The 15,180-nt window shown below is 44.9% G+C and overlaps 1 long non-coding RNA gene across 7 annotated transcripts in view; it reads right to left on the bottom strand.

Annotated features, from left to right (window-relative positions):
* The window catches only part of LOC118923836 (uncharacterized), a 113,504-nt gene that overhangs the window by 87,338 nt on the left and 10,986 nt on the right, over positions 1–15,180 (bottom strand). For 3 of the 7 annotated variants that reach the window (XR_008996343.1, XR_005029347.2, XR_008996342.1), the window contains exon 3: positions 11,999–12,122. This is a non-coding gene — a long non-coding RNA (uncharacterized LOC118923836). Of the gene's footprint in view, positions 1–4,119; positions 4,252–6,543; positions 7,644–8,890; positions 9,021–9,113; positions 9,178–10,619; positions 11,207–11,998; positions 12,123–15,180 lie in introns of those variants that run through there. The other 4 variants (XR_008996345.1, XR_008996341.1, XR_008996346.1 and 1 more) reach the window with 4 other exon arrangements.

Genomic DNA, 15,180 nt, shown 5'->3' with positions numbered 1-15,180 from the left:
GCATTTCTTACCTGGTTGCAGGAGAGCAAAGACTCAGGTGACAGAAGATCTACACCCAATTAACAGAGATGATTCCTACAAAGCCCAAGGCCGTGGAGTCATTAAACCCTGCAGCAAAGCAAGGCAGGTTCTTCGTATAGAATTTCAGCCATGGTAACTGCCTGGAAAACCTATCCCCTGGGGTTTCTATTGCCACTGCTTTCTTTAGAATCTTGATTCCAAGAAAGACATGGGACTCCCTTCAGTCAGGGGCTCTGGTATTATATACTGTATGGTTCCACATATATGAGAAACTGAGAGCAGACAGATTGGTAGAGACAGAAAGTAGAATGGTGGTCTCCAGGGAATAGGAGACAGGGAAACGGGGAGTTTTAGTCTAATGGGTTCTAAATTTCAGTTTAAAATGATACAAAAGTTGTGGAGATGGATGGTGGTAATAGTTATACAACAATGTGAATGTACTTAATGCCACTGAACTACGTTTAAAAAATGATTAGAATGTTAAATGTTATGTTAAGTATAGTTTACCACTACATATGCATATATACATATGAAAATGCCCAACACATGGTAATAATTTATTATATCTCTTCTCTTTCCAATACGAATGTGTCACAAGTAGACTACAGGTCTGTGTTAAGGTAAGGAACTGACAAAGCAGATTGCATATCAGTAGTGGGTACATGCACACCTGGGTTTGATAATGAGAGTCATTTCAAATTCATTCTTCTTGAACTTCTCACCCAGTGCCCAATTGCCCCCAAAATGTTTTCCAGTACTATCTGAAACCCAGGACATTTTGTTCCAAGCCCTGCTACAAGCTAATGCAGCCAGATAAATAGGAGTTAAAGTATTGCTAGCCTGAAAACGATTCTATTCTGATCTGCTCTACCAAAATTTAACTGGAGAAAAGTTCAACCAGCCAAACTCCTTTACTCTTAGGCACTGGCATTAAATTACATCAGGCAAAAGACAAATGGCTAAAACCAAAAGACAGAGAAGCAAATATTTATTATCAGTGCATTAAAATTTGGAGACAATTCCTTGTCATTGGAGTGAACATTTATTAAGGTTTATGGTGCACCAGGCACTGCTCTGTACTATTTCACTTAATAACCACAATAACTCCTTCTGGAGAGACTATTGTCATTTGATTTCACAGATAAGGTGACAGAGGAACTTGCCCCAGATGTATAAGTATGGGAGGGAATGAGGCCAGAACCCTAACCCAGGCACCTCTACACTGTGTTTGAAGACATGCATTTTCTGTCTAGAACAATGTCTACCCCATAGGCCAGGAGCTCTGTGAGGGCACCTAGTGAGTTCTCCAAAGGCATCCATTGGATCAATGACATTGTCACTGCACTTCTGCTTCCAATCTAGTCTGTAGTTGCACCAGGCCTACAAGACACTGAGCTAACCTGGAGCAGGCCTCTTACCATGGACTAGACATCTACCCTTGGACCTGCATGGGGCTCCTCCCTTTTCCTCCCTGCCTCCCCGTGCGCACACAGATCAAACCCAAAGCTCTTTGTCTCCACAGGTCAAGGACCACTAATTCTGTTCAGATAATGAGAAAGCCTGGATTCTTGTGTCATCTACTGATACCAATGATTTATACAAACTCAGGGAGGAGTCTCATCCCACTGGGGTGTCATTTCCCACTTTGAAAATTGGAATTCTAGCATGAGCAGCTATTAATCCAGAATCTAACCACTGAGAAAATTCACTACCAAAATATTTTTTTTAAATCAACAGTTGGGAAGAATAACCAGCTCTGAGAAGATGGATGATCAGGCCAGGTGCTCAGGTCTATGAAATACTATCATTGCCTGTCTTCCTGGTCTATTTCTAAAACAAAGCAAATTCCACTCATTCAAAGAGGGGTGGGGAAAGGCAGGAGGTGGGTGTGAAAAGAACACAGAAAAAATGGAGCTAGACCATGGTGAAGGAAAGTGTGAGCAGCCAGGAAGAGTAAAGGGCAAGGAGGAAAGTGAGGTGTAGAGGCACAGGCTGAAGAAAGTGGGGAGGACAAGAAGAGAGTGAAGACAGAAGCGAGCAGTCAGCAGTCTGGGCCTGCTGTAGGGAAGGGTGAGCTGGACGAGAGCACGGTGCAAAGGGAGTATTTCAAGGTGTGCTTCATGGGAAGCTGAAATGAGAAGAATGGACTCTAAAAGACAGTCAATAACAGCATGCATCACCACACGTGGCTTTCAGCTAACAATCAGAGTGTCTCTGGTCTCTGACACAAGCCAAAGATCAACGTTACGGAATGCAGCTGTCTGGCTGGCCATGGGTACTTTCTGACAGGTGGTATTTAAAAACTGGAACAAGTGTATGGACACAAGTTACATGTGGGGAAGAAATATTTAGACTATGCAACTGCAGAGAAAATTTGTGAATTTTTAAGAAATGTAATTGCAAAATGTTGTCTAACTCCAAAACAATTTCAAATGGAGATAACAACAGTATGTTTTGATGATGCTTGCCAAAATCCAGTCATCAGGTTCCATATGAATGCAATACTATGTCTTAGTTCTTCAAGCTCAATAAAATAAAATGGTTGGGATCTGGAAAGCAACATTATTGAAGTCTTGAAACTGGTGGAGCACATATTAACCTGTCACTTGCAAAAGCCAAGTCAACTGTAAGTAGGCAAAGACATTATTTTTTTCTGACTTGTCTCATAATGTATTTATAATTCTAGTGACTCCCTGTGAAACGACAATTTTAAAGTATGGGTTTGCCTGAAGTAGCATGCCATGTAAAGCTCATTGGGAAGTAGGGTTAGTATCTGAAAATACTTTTTACCACTCCCTACCTGCCTTCAACGTACATCATTGACTCAATCTCCATACCCAGGTATTATCCAAACTGTAAGATTTTGATTACAGAAAATACGGCATAGAAAAGGTGGTCAATTGTAAGACTTGCAATCTTGGTTTCACACAAAATAGGTGATTTTTTAAAGTTTTTGAGGCTGGAATTCTGTTAGAAGGAAAACAAAAGCTATTTGGTATTATTTTGCAGAAATGAATTTGAATAAAGGGTATGAAGACGTTCACTATTCATCAGGCTGCTAAAAGGAATTCAATAAATGCAGTAATCAATTTCAAGTGATGGAACTTTTAAATATGGCAAGTTTCAGATAATGCTTTTGTTTTAAGCAGTGACTACAATCACAACCAGAAGCCAATTTCTTATGGCAATATGTGAGTTTGAAAATGGATTATTTTTGTACAACATGAAGCAAAGCCAGGGCAAGCAAGATGATGCATTTTACCTAGTTTTGTTAAATAGTTAGGAATCAGCTTACTAGTTTCTCCCAACTGGGAGCTAACATTAATAAAATGTCCTATCTGTTCTTTCAAAGTTCAAAACTGAGTATAAACTTACATACTTGAATATTTCCTACATGTAAGATATATTTCTTTGAAAATATGATAGCACCTGGACTTCACTAAATAGGGCCATGTAACTGCAGGGGGGATTATGCAATAAGTTGTTTTTAAATGATGTTGGGTTTTGTGTCTTGAAGAGGCATCCGTATCCTTCTGACTCAAAAAATGTACTATCCTTAGAAGTGGAAATTTATAATGAAAGAGTAAAAAAAAAATTTCTTTGATCATTTATAATTATATTATTCTTTGTTAAACAACAGGGAAATGTGTACTGAATTTATGAGAACTTTAGGATAATTACATTTTTCTAAGACAAGAGCTTAAATTTTTTGAGCCTATGGCATTAGAATATTTAAGAATAACTCTTCTGTATAGAACCAGAGTTATTGCATTCTGTTTATATTAGATTATTTTGTATTTGTTTTTACTTTGCCTTTAAGGATTTCTAAGTAATTTTATGCACATATCGTGTATTTTTTTCCTGTTACTCCTTCATGGAATAACACCCCACCCTCATCCCCATCCCCCTCCCCTTGTCTGGACACTAGTTCTAAAGGGCACAGGTGTTCTGCTTTATATCCATAGTATCCTTGGAAGAATAGGTAGAAAGTGTTAAAGATCATGTCCTTCATGGGGTCAAGGCCACCATTAGCTTAATACAGAAAGCTAAGCAACAATGAAACTGTCTTAGCACAGGCTGCTTAACAAAATATCATACATGTGGCGGCTTAAACAACAGACATTTATTTCTCAAAGTTCTGGAGGCTGGATGTCCAGATCAAGGTGCAGGCCGATTCTGTATGTGGTGAGAGTCCACTTCCTGACTTGCAGATGTCCATCCACCTTCCCGCTGTGCACACACAGTGGAGAGAGGGTGAGCGCTCTCTTTCTTATTATTAGTGATCTAATCCTACCATGGGGGAACCCCCTACATGACCTCATCTAACCCTAATCCTTCCCAAAGGCCTTACCTCCTAATTCCATCACACTGGGGTTAGGGCTTCCACACATGAATTTGGGGCGATACAATTCAGTCCATTGCAGAAAGCAAAATAAGAGAAACCGTGCCATGACCCAATTTGAGCAAATTAGTTGTAGAGCACTGGTTTGAGTTAATCCCAGAGACAAAATGTCAGTGTATCTGCAGAAGCTTCTTACAAATTCCCTGTTGGATTCTTAAGGCTGTGTTATTCCAGGGGACCAGCCTGGCATGCAGTCCTGTACCTGACTTAGTTAGGCCCGTTCACGTGCTCCATCAGCAAGCAGGTGCTTGGAGCCTTTGAGCTCTGACCTGCTAGTCTCCCAGGTCCTATCTGTGGATTCCTGCATGCACGTTTTAGACTGCTGGATTTAGCGCCTCTGTGACTGAATGTATACGAGGAGCTGAAAGAGGGCCGAAGCCAGAGTGCGGTCTGGTGTGCATCACTGAGGCTGTTCATCAGAGGAACATGGCCCACTTTGTCCTGGCCCAGCCCCATTGCCCGTGTGATGGAAACTTCCTTTCCTTCATCTGGCTGGGATTGAGAATAGGCAGTTAGGAGGCAAGAATGGCAGAATGCGTTGGCATCTAGGGTACCCTCACCATCACTGAAATCAGAGGAGGTAAGGTCTTTTTGAGGCTGATGGGGCCTTATTGCAGGCAAACTATTCTGTAAGCAGCTTAAGTTTTAAAAAATGGACTTCTGGGACTGAGCAAAGATGCAGGGACTATTAGATTTGAATGTCAAAAGTCTAATCTAGTTAGAAGAATTGACAAAAAGAAAAGAAACCATAATTAGAAATAACAAAAATAAGAGGGAGGGAAAGACAGATAAAATGCCTAAAAGTCAATCAGATTTCTGAATACTTTAGTCACTTAGCTAACGATGGCTAAGGATCAACTATATTCATGACACAACCAATACAGGATTTAGAAATCATCAAGAAAAAAAACTTTTTAATAAAAAAAAAAATTAAAAAGCCACCTGATCCATCTCCTTGCAGAGCCAGGGCTTCCCTTGTTCCCTGGGGTTTATATCTTAGTCCTGACTGATTTCCCTGGGTCCCCACCCTCCACTGCCCCCAGCCCCTGCAGAAATCTTTGAGATTATTTATGCAACTGAATCAAGATGCTGACCTCAGCACTGCAGAACACAGCAGCTGGGGAGTCCAAGCTTAAGGGCCTGATTTGCTGACAGTTTTACAAACCTCAGTAAATGCCAGTGCCCCCTCATCCCACCTTTGTGCAGCTTGCATTGTGAAGGCTCGAAGGCTGAGCCCACTGCTCTGCAGGCCACTCTGTGGGGCTTGTTGAAGGAGCTGCCCAAATGAATCAAAACGTGGCACAGCCCTGGAAAGCGACAGCCACTGCTTGTTCAATTACATCGAAGCTGCTCTCATGCCTGCACTCGGGGGACATGGTGTGGCAAGGACCTGGCTGCCCTGTTCAAGCCGGGAGGATGGCTTATCACCATGTCACCAAGCCGACAAGCTCAGGAAAGGCATGCCCACCACCTAAGTACCGGCTGGAGGCCACGCCCCTGGTTCATGGCATCTTCACCTCTTTTGAACATCATTAACTCCAAAAAATGAAGCACCCTACTTCAGGCAAAAATCGGAACATGGATGAAGACATTATGCAGAATCTTGCAGAAGTGGAGCTATTCCCTATCTCTCACCTTCCAGTTAGAATAAACACACACAGACACACACATCACTCTCTTAGGCTGAGAATTTTCAGCACTTAAGAATTTGATTCTGCTGAAGGGGTATGTCCATGAGATTTCCCCCTGTCTGACTCATAAACCATGAGCACCACAGGACCACTCAGCAGACAGATCTGCTTCTGGGTGTGTCAGCACCAATACAGAGGCCTCCTGCCTGCCAGGCCCTTTGCCAGGCACAGGGCCACCTCGACATTAGCTAAGAAAATATTACTCAGGCCAGGGGCTGTGTTAAGCATTTTACCAGCATTATCTCATTTATTCAGTGCACATAAATCTACAAACTTTTCATAGGTTGGAATTTCTATTTTCCCATTTTTTGTGACAGACACTATGGCTTAGAAAGTTTAAATATTGGCCAAAGCTGGTAAGTGACAGAAGTTGCTTTGAGCCCATGTCCCATTTGGGGGATAACATTTTGTATCAGTTGGTTATTGCCACAACAATGCAGCATAACAAATGGCCCCACAACAAATGGCTAAAAACAGCAATAATTTATTCTCAGGTGTGTGCAGGTTGGTGAGGGTACAGCTGATCCTGCATTGTTGGAGGTGGTTCCCCCTGGAGGAGGAGGTGGCTCCCCTCCACGTGACTCTTATCCTTTTCCTGGTGCCAGTGAACTAGCCAGAGCACATCTTCTGATCATGATGACAGATGTGCAAACATGTATGTGGAAATGGACAAGCCCTTGGTCTTGTGTTGGACCAGGTACATCAGCACTGTCTTCCCATTCCATGGACAAAAAACAATCACATGGCCGAATCCAGAGTCAAGGAGTGGGGAAATACATGGCACCCTTTTATGGAAGGAACTACAAGTTATTAGAGAAAAAGTATAGATAGGGAAGGGTGGAGAATTGAGGCCAGTATACAACCTGCCTCCCCCATGCTCTTGACCTCCACACTGTCTCCCTAGAACTGTTTCTGGGAGCTTGGTAAATTCATCCTAATATATATTATCTAAAGCTGGTAGTTAAAATAGCTTCTGGTTAAGAACACTGACTTTGGCCAGTGTTAACATCAGAAGACTATTTTCCTAAATCCCAGATGCTGCCTATGAACTGAGGGACCTTGACCAATGTATTTGAATTCTTAAACCCCCATTTTCCTAGTAAATAATAAACACCATGTACTCGATGTGGTGAGGGTACTGTTTCCTGCCTCAGAGGAGGTCACTGTCTTCCATGTTCTTCAGCGATTATCCATGATGCGGAAATTGAGTGCAGGGACTTTTGTCTGAAAGGAAAGCTAACAATGAGCTCCTTTCTCTTCCCCTCCAAGATACAAAGAAGGGCTGCTCCCTCCTGACCCCAGCGCTGTTGCAGATGTGTTCGCTGGGCCAGCCTGGGCCTTGGGACATGGCTCAGTGATCTATGCATGGGGAGACAGTCCACAGCAGTGCAGTGGTGGGCGTCTGGGCTGGGCCGGGCCCCTCTCTTGCTCTGTGGTAGTAAAGCTGTATCCGTGTCTGGCCAGGGCAGCTGAAGACAGAACCAGAGATGAGATGGCCAGTTCTCCATCCCCATCCTCAAAGCTCTTGTCTAGGAGGGAAAGTATGTGACAGAATTGTACAGGGCTTAGGTACACTGGCTCTCTAGCCAGAAGGCCAGTTCAAACCCAAGCTCTGCTGCTTATTGATTATAAGATCTAGGGAAAGTTACTGAGCCTTCATGCCCCAGTTTCCTCATCAATAAAATGAGCATTAGAGCTCCTAACTCATAAAGTTGCTATGAGTTTAAAACAAGGGTCTCTCCTTTGGATGAAGACCTGGACTATAGTAAGCGCCCAGTGAGTCTTGGACATCAGCCGTGCCTCCCTCCATGACAGCGCCCTCAGGGCCACCCTGCACTTCAGCCCATTCCCCGTAAAGTGGTGGCGCCTTCCTGCGGCATCCCCTTAGAAGCTCCGTCGGTTTCCTGCTGCTCCTTCCTGTGGTGCAAGGAGTGCTGGGTACAAGGTGGGCCAAGAAAGTGCTCCTTTTTGGCATTTTCAAACCATTCCGAAGGCCTCAGTGGTCCCCACCCCAACAAGACCATCAGAATCATAGGAAGAGCTCTCAACCAGGGCCTGCCAGGGATTTCTGGGATCCGGATTCTCAGGTGAGCCCAGGGAAGGCTCCGGGTGTGGACCAGGGATGTGGAGCAGGGTCCTCACCCCTGAGTGCCTTGGGACACCTGGACGGTGTCACAAACAGACTCTCTGGCTCCAGCCCCCATGTCTGATCTATTAGGTCCAAGATGGAACCTCAGTGTTTGTTCTAGCGCATTCTCAGGTGAGGATGCGGTGAGTCCTGGGCCATACTTTGGGAACCACAGATGGCATGGCCCTGCCTCCTCCAGCCCTGGTGACTGTCCCCGGCTCCTGACCAAGACCCGCTCCTCCAGGCAGGAACTTGGGACCCTCCCTGCCTGTGCCACAGCGTCTCTCCCGGATGCCCATGACTTATTTTCAAGCTATTCATTATTAGAGACCATGGAAAGATGCCACAGGATTGCAGGGTTGTCACTGAGAACACAGCCATCCAGAACTTCTTTAAATATCCCTTGACTTTGGAGTTCAAATGTGTGTACAGAGTAACTGCCATAGAACCCCTCCCACAGGGCATCTGATACTTTAAGACATGTAGATGGGAGGCTGCACTGGATGTATACTTTTTATCTCCATGAACTGTTATGAGTGGGATGTGTTTTCAAAATACACACACATACTTGCCTAAGCCTTTACATCCTTTTATGTCTAGCTTATGTAAACCCAGTTGGAACAGTGATGTTTTTGTCTCTTAACAAAGCACAGTCCTAGGTGCAGAGAGCAGCTGCTCCACTGTTGTCCTGACTTGCAGCCGTCCACCTTACAGGGAGCAGATGGGGGGAGCAGGGGCCAAGGGAGCCTGAGCTTGGCAGCCTCGATTAAGTCTCTTCCTAAATCAGAGAGTGACAAAACAAAGGCCAACTCAGGGGTGAGGACCCTGCTCCACACCCCTGGTCCCCACCCTGAGCCTTCCCTGTACTCACCTGAGAATCTGGATCTCAGAAATCCCCAGGAAGCCAGCCCCTTTCTTGGCTTCTTCAGTGACATCTGAGAAAGAAATCAAGCCCCCTAGTGTCTGGGAATGCATGTGACCTTATATTTAGGCCTCATTGTTTCCACAAGCTGGCCTGATACCCTTTGGGCATTCTCCTGCTGGACATCAATAATCTCAGAACATCGCCCAGACCAGGTCACACAAGATACCCAAGTCCCCTAGTCTTGCTACCTAAGTGACTGCTCCATCCTCACCAACTCCAGCTTTATCCTGGCTCTCCTCTGCTTCCTGAGATAACAGAATTGCCTCTGATTTTTTACATCACCCAGGCTAGAGTGAACCTCTGCTTCTTTAGACCTTCCGCAAAATCACCTACACCACCAAAGTCCAAATCCTATCAGTTTCTTTGGAATTCCCTCTCATACTGAGACATCCCTGGTTCCCCACACTATGTGTTCTTTCTCACAACAACCAGCAATACACCTATCTTGTTGAACAGTTGTGCACCTGGTGGCCATTTTCAGTGTCAAGTGAAGTGTTTATGAAGAGCAAAGCACTGTTTGAAGAGCTTGGTTCCTTTTTGCTTGCCGACCACCGCACACTTCCTTGTGGAGAACCCCTGGGTATCTTGGGCCATGCAGGCAATCAGTATCCCCAAGAAACTCCTCTCCTCAGTGGAGGGTGTGGTCATTCACCTGCATCAAGTGGGACCTCCCACACCACCGGTCAGACACCCCAAATCAGTGAGACGATTTGTACTGAGCACATTCAGGCTGAGCTCTGGGCTGACACTTACAGAGCAAAGCTTTGCCCCTCTATTTTTATCTACACACTGAGAACTTCATGGGATGCAGAGACACGAGGTCCCCTATGCCCTCTGGAAGCTTATGTCCACAGGTAATGTGAGACAAGCACATCCTAACAGACCTGATGGTAAGAACCAGCTAAGTCATCCACCAATTTCTTATCATGGAATTGGCAGGATGCATTAACAAAAGGGTAATTATTTATTAATAGTTACTTGAAACCTGGGGTTTGCCCACATGATTTCAAAACACACAGGGCCATTTATTTTAAGTGGTTCCCAGACTTTGATAGATTGACTATTCTTTTGTGCTGGCAAAGGCATGACTGCAGTAATGCTGACCAGAGTAGCTGTAGAAACTCCACTCTCCCAGTACAGCCTTAGAACATCTCAGAACAACCATTCCCATGAAGGAAACATCAAGGGGATAGAAAAACCATCTGGTCTCTATAGCTAGAACACTTGAATAGCTTGTAAAGGGAAAAAAAATTAAACCTCACAACAAAAATCTGGCAGATGATAAACACAAAATTTTCACATTTATCAGCCAGTTGTGATTGGCCAAGATCAATATAGGAAGAAAGTACACTGGCAGAATCCAACACCTCTGGCTGACAAAAAAAGACAAGCAAAGGAAACTTGAAATTGCAGCTGACTATCGTTATGCTGCCCCAAACACACTACTCACAAGAAAGCTATTTATTTATCTTTTCAGACAGATGATGGGAAATACAAACAGAATAAGATTACACAGAATGTTGCAAGCCAAAGCATTTCTTTGAGTGTTTCCAGTTCAGATGGAAGTAAAATGTAACAACAGCCCTTTTGGAAAATCTGTTCTCCTGTGATGCCCAAGGCAATTCTGCAGATTTGAAGGTAACAGTCAATCCAAAGATGATTTCAACCCAAGTCCTTCAATAAGAGAAATTTCCAAGTAAGCCCCAGCTCACGGGCACAGATAAGGTCCTTCCCAAGTGCTTCCGTTTGCTTTGGCTCTCTTGGCTCACTCTTGTGAGCCCTGGGCAGTTTTCAGTTCATCATTTGACTTTTACAAACGCAAGGTCATCCTGAGCCACACTGGGCTCAAGTCTTTTCATAGCAGAGCGGCTCTGTTGGGTGTTTTAAACAGATGTGCACAGTCACTGAGTCCCTGGGCTCTCCCGAAAAGGGACCTGACTGGCAGCCAGGGCCTGGCCCCTGCTGGCTCACCACTCCAATGTGGCCAAGGGGGTCTTCAGGTGATTTCCATCTGTCTCCACCAGCAGCAATCTGAAGAGCTGGCAACGTGAGATACTAGGAGCTCTAGCATCTTAATTTTTTCCAAATCCTTCCAGTGCCACTTAATGTATATTTGTGTGCATGTGTGTGTGGATGACTATCTCACCAAAAGACAATATCCAATAAATATAGCAAGTAAAAAAGGGAGAGACACTCCCTCCTTTTCCCTTTGCCTCCTACTCCAGCCACCCACGGGTAGCCATGGTTAAGTTTTGTATGAATATATTCATGCTCATCAAACATTGATTTATTCTTTAAAACAAAATTTGTACCATGTTCTGCCTTATTTTCTGCAGCTTGCTACTTTACTTGTTGACAAGATGTCCTTGAAACTGTTAATTGCACACACACTGCCTCTAAAGGATGCCTAGGTTCCAGTGCCTCAAGGTCACTCATACATCCATCTAGTCCCCTAATTTCTCCCAATGACAATGTCGCAAAAAACATCCTTGAATGTGTAGAAAAATACAGTGTCCTAGCAAGCTTGTCACTGTTTTATACCACTAAGCAGTTGAGATAAATTTGGGTGATTTGTGTCTAAGGCTCTCGCTATCTCCCAAATGTAAGCCCGTGAGCACCTCTGGTTGTTAAGTTGAGGCAACCATTTGTGAGAGGACATCTCCAACATCCTAGCTTCAAATGCAAGAATGACAGGCATTTTCCGTCTTCCCATCTTTTGCCCCTATATCTGATTCAGCACCAAGTCCCATCATTTTATGCTCTATAAAATTCCCAAATGAATCCCCTCTTTCCCCATCTCTCTCCCACCCCGGCCAATCACCATCTCTTACCTGATCACTGTCACATCCTCCGAGCCACCACTCTCCTCCTCACTGGAGCCCAGAACTTAGCTCTCTGGTGCTCCACGTTCTTGGCATTATGGCTGCTTTGACCCTTCCCAGTGGCACCGTCACCCTCGGGAGAAAGGAGACACCTCTCATCATTCATCTCCTTGCTTACTCTTCCACCTCCTGCTTTACCTCTTCCCACCAGCCCAACCCAGGCAGGCACTTGGAAAAGCACCACATCTCTGTTCCCTCAAGGCTCTTCACCTGCATGCCTATACCCGGATCAGTCTTGCCATTTCTCCACCCTCTTCCCCAGGCCTGTGTGACTGCAGCCTCCGTGGAGTAGCAGAGTTCCTGTGAAACTCACTGGGCGTATCCTCCCAGGCACCTCACTTACTCCGAGCACTTTAATGGTCCTGTCCCTAATTCTAAATTAATCTTTTTGTCTTTTTCTTAAAGAGGGCTCTCTAGTCCCTATAAACTCCAGGCCCACAAACCTAGGTCCTCCCTTTGTTGGCCATGGAACAGCTTTGCCAAGCAACACCTAGTTCATCATCTCCTCCCGACCTGGGCATTTCTCTACCGTGGCACCTCTCCTGTCTCCTCATGCAATTCCACAAACTGATCTTCAGGTCGGCACTCTGGGATTTCCCACCCCAGGGGGGCCCCATGCGCTCCCTCCTCCTCCTCCTTATACACCCTCCCACCCTCTCCCGCCGTCCCTCTGCATAGGCCTTGATCCTCCGTGCTTTCTCTAACAACTGTTAGTTCATACTCTAGGCAGAATTTTTGTGCATCCTGTTGACTGGTTCTTCCAATTCACTGATAAAGATTTTTAATAAACTCAGTCCTTACAGTAACCCCCGAGGCATTCTGCTCAACACCTTCCAGCAACCATACTGCTGCCATTTATCTATTAGCTCCATTACCTTTGGTTAATGGTTTTGGAGCCAATTTTCAATCTGCATAAAAATTCTCCTATTCCAGCCAATTTGAACTTGTTTTGCAAGTACAATTTCATGAGACATTTTTATGAAGTGCTTTAATAAAGTCCAAATAAATAACATCTGCTGTGTTCCTCTTAACCATTCATCCGGGTGATTGTATTTGTGTGTGTGTGTGTGTATGTGTGCATGTGTTCACATGTGCATGCATTTCTTTTCAAGAAGCAAGCTATTAAGTCTGTTTGGCAGCATTGGTCCCTAAGCAACCCATCCTGTTACTGGTCCTGGCTTTCATTACTATTATCTGGTTTGGTGCCAGTTATACCCTCAGTTAGGATTCTTCCTTCTTCCTAATGTTTGCCGAATACTATAAACAATTATTTTAGCTGAACAATGAAGTTGAGCATAAAGGACAGTATTTCACAAGATCACTTTGTCTTCCCTTTGAGGACTTCAAGGGTTCGTCTCTGCTCCGCACTGCTTCTAATCAGTTACCTCTCTCCTACAGCCTACACCCGGCCCTGGTGCTGACAGCCAGACCATGCAGGGTGCACAGGAAGCAGATGCTCATTTCCTCCACTTTCTCACAGCTGCTGCTGGCCTCTCTGGGGCATACCTACCTGTCTACATGCAAGTCAGGGTCTCCTCTGCCCACCTTTATTCATATCCTGCATGTCAGCATCTCCTGAAATAGGATTGGTTCCCTACCTGACAAAGACTCTCTTTAAACTTTGGTCAGGCTCTTCTAGGCCCTTTTCTCAAATAGGTCTTGTCCTTGCCAGACCTGCAAAGCCTGGTTTTCTCATGAACCTGCTAAGTAAGTTAGAGACAATCTCACCCTCCACATCTGATCATCCTTGATGTCTGACCAAATTCTTGATCAAATGTCTGAATCACCCTGAGCTACCTTCAGCAAGAATCCTGTTGTTAATTTAGCCAGGACTTCTGGCCCCTGATACCTCCTCTTAGTAACTGCCCATCCACTGATGCCTGCCCTGATCCTTGGCTATGAACCCCCACTTTTCTGTGCTGTATTTGTGAGCCCAGTTCTCTTCTGAGGTCTCTTTCCCTACTGCCATAGTTCCTGGGCAAACTCTACTATTACTACTTCAGCTACTGTCCAACTCCGGTTTCCTTCACCGTTCCTACTCCCCAGCCCCTTGGAAGGGACCTGGAGGTGGGTTAATTCACGTGATGGTCCTCAGGCTCTTGCTGTGCACCTGCAAATTTCCCCACTAGCCCAGAGGCTTCAAGGAGGGCAGACTAGGGGAAGAGAACAGGCTGAAAGGAATATTCCAGACTTAAGGTAATTTATACTAGTAGTGATTTGTGAAGATGGAAGGTGAGAAATTGGAAAAAAAATCGAGATTGCATAAAGGTGAACATGGAAAGGTCATATGTATCAGAGAAATGAAGACTTGCTAAGAGAAGTCTGTGTAGGGGGCAAGAAGCCCCAGCCTGAAAGCTGGAGACACTCTAGGCACGGAAAGCCTATAAGCTTCTGTCTCTCCCTGCGCTCCGAGCTCACAGGACAGGGAATGCCCAGCTATCACTTAGAGACAAGGAGAGCCTGGGAGAGTGGAGAAGATGCCGTGTTGGGCCAGGAATGGGCCATTCCTAGGGTCTAGAATCTGTTCTCAAAAACCACAGGATGGGCCGTGTTGACTCAGACACGCCTGAGTCATCACCATAAAGAATAACCCTGCCGTTACCCTGTGAGTATATAAGGAAACATTCCTAACACATGTGATGGCTGGCGTCGGCACTTCCGTTCCATTTTCTGGTTAAACGTGAAAAGGAATATCAAGAAATTCTATGTCAGTATAACTAATAATATTTGGGCCACCTAAAGGAGTGTTACTACTCATTTATAGTCGTGACTCTTCACAGCCATACAAATATTCCCCCATTCAGTGTTCATCACTTATTCATCAAACTGGCTACTCTTTCATCCGGCACTGCCTGAGGCTGTAGGACACCGCCCTTCAGTCTATTATACCCAGAATTTGTTTCACTCATCTCCCTCTCCCTCTTGTTCTCCTTTCTGTATGTGCACCTTCTGTGCCTGCCATCCTCACCTTTCTGATGAAAGAATGAAAAAGAGCTCTCACTGAGAAAGTAAAACCCTACCAGGCCAAGCGCCAGGGGGGCATAGCAGATGCAGCCTGCTGCGAAGTTAACAGCAAACAGCATTTTCCCCCAAGGACACTGTGGCTCTGATGTGGCACAGCAACATGACTG

This window comes from Manis pentadactyla, chromosome 3 (genome assembly GCF_030020395.1).
Source record: "Manis pentadactyla isolate mManPen7 chromosome 3, mManPen7.hap1, whole genome shotgun sequence".
Lineage (NCBI taxonomy): Eukaryota > Metazoa > Chordata > Mammalia > Pholidota > Manidae > Manis > Manis pentadactyla.
The sequence above is the reverse complement of the archived record's forward strand: the minus strand, read 5'-3'. Positions and strand labels throughout refer to the sequence as shown.